Below are 1,446 nucleotides of genomic sequence, written 5' to 3'. Positions count from 1 at the left end.
AAGGTAAAACACTCACTTGTGCCGTGGACAGCGTGTACAGTCAGCCAGGATAACGGTGCTGATGTTGTTTGTTGTGCTTCTTGCAGCTGCATGTTAACAGTCTCCTGTGGGTAATGTGAATATAACCAGCCCGGATACCCGAATCGTGAGGAGTCGTCTGCTTTAAATGAAAGAAATTATTGGCATAATAATACTCTTCATAGGAAACAATATTTTGTGACATAATGGTGCACCTGCAGTCTTTTCATTGTACCTTATTTTATCATCTCATGGATTAATACTTCTAACCGTCTTTAGGCACCAGCAGGCTATTTTCTGAAATTAACAAATAATTCAAAAATTAATTTTCGGCAAAACATGAATGTTAATTTTGTTTAAAATACACACATTCCTCACAATAGTAAATGTTTTTTACTTTACATGTTTATGCTTTTCATCAACGTACCTGCTGTTACTGGAGCCTTATGATAGTTTTCAGTTTTCCAGGGGAAAGTTATGTGAACATGTTTCCCACATAAGCATACAGGGAGTCGAGCCTAAGAGGAATTTATGGGATTTCACGGGGTCATTGTGTGATGGTATAAAGGTGGGAGGCTCTCTGCCACTGTTCCCCCTACAGTCAGGAAGTACCAGAACAACGTGTGAAGTCATGCACAAGCCCAGTTCGACTGGTCATCTGTTATCCCACAGCCATCTGGGTGAGACCTCGGACCTGGCAGCAGAATGGCATCAATATAAAACTCACTCAAAACACACTCCACTGCTCCGATACCTTGATTAAACTCTGTGATATTACACCTCGTCTACATGGTTGCCTGCATAGCCTCATGTTGCCTCACTGAGGAAGGTTTTAACCAAAAATAACACTGCACACTTCAATACAAAACAACAACCAAGATTCCTTGTATCTCAAATCAGCCAAGTGCCACATAGTCAAAAGATCCCATCTCTAATCTGGCCTATCTAGCCACTGGCTTATGCAACTAATTAACTTCACACACCAAAATTTGAATTTAAATTAACAATTGCGAGATATCATCAGGGGACACAAAGCACCCCACGAAGAAGTTTATGATGAAAAAAAAGATGAGTATTAGAGAAGGCAATCGGTGAAGTAAGGAGGGCTTTTAGATGAGGGGATATCTCCAATTACAATCCAGCGAAACACTTGTCAGCAGTAATGAAATGTTTGCTGAGAGGTTGCCATTTGTGGCTGCTAGATTGGGTGATGCTGCTCCACTGCCCCCACTAACAATTATATTCTACGCATAAATTTCCCTTACCTTCTCTTCTATTGTGTGAACTGTTGGCCAGACATACCTACAACTGTCCAGGAAGTCACAGTATAATGAAACCGTATTGTGCATGTACAGTGGGGATGTATGACGGGTCATTCCTGCGGAGGAAAATGTGCCTGAGGAGCCACAGAAGAAGAAGAAAAAAAGA

Source organism: Embiotoca jacksoni, unplaced genomic scaffold (genome assembly GCF_022577435.1).
Source record: "Embiotoca jacksoni isolate LCO1_2020_lvr unplaced genomic scaffold, fEmbJac1.0.p SCAF_8, whole genome shotgun sequence".
Taxonomy (NCBI): Eukaryota; Metazoa; Chordata; class Actinopteri; family Embiotocidae; genus Embiotoca; species Embiotoca jacksoni.
This window is presented reverse-complemented; position numbering follows the sequence as displayed.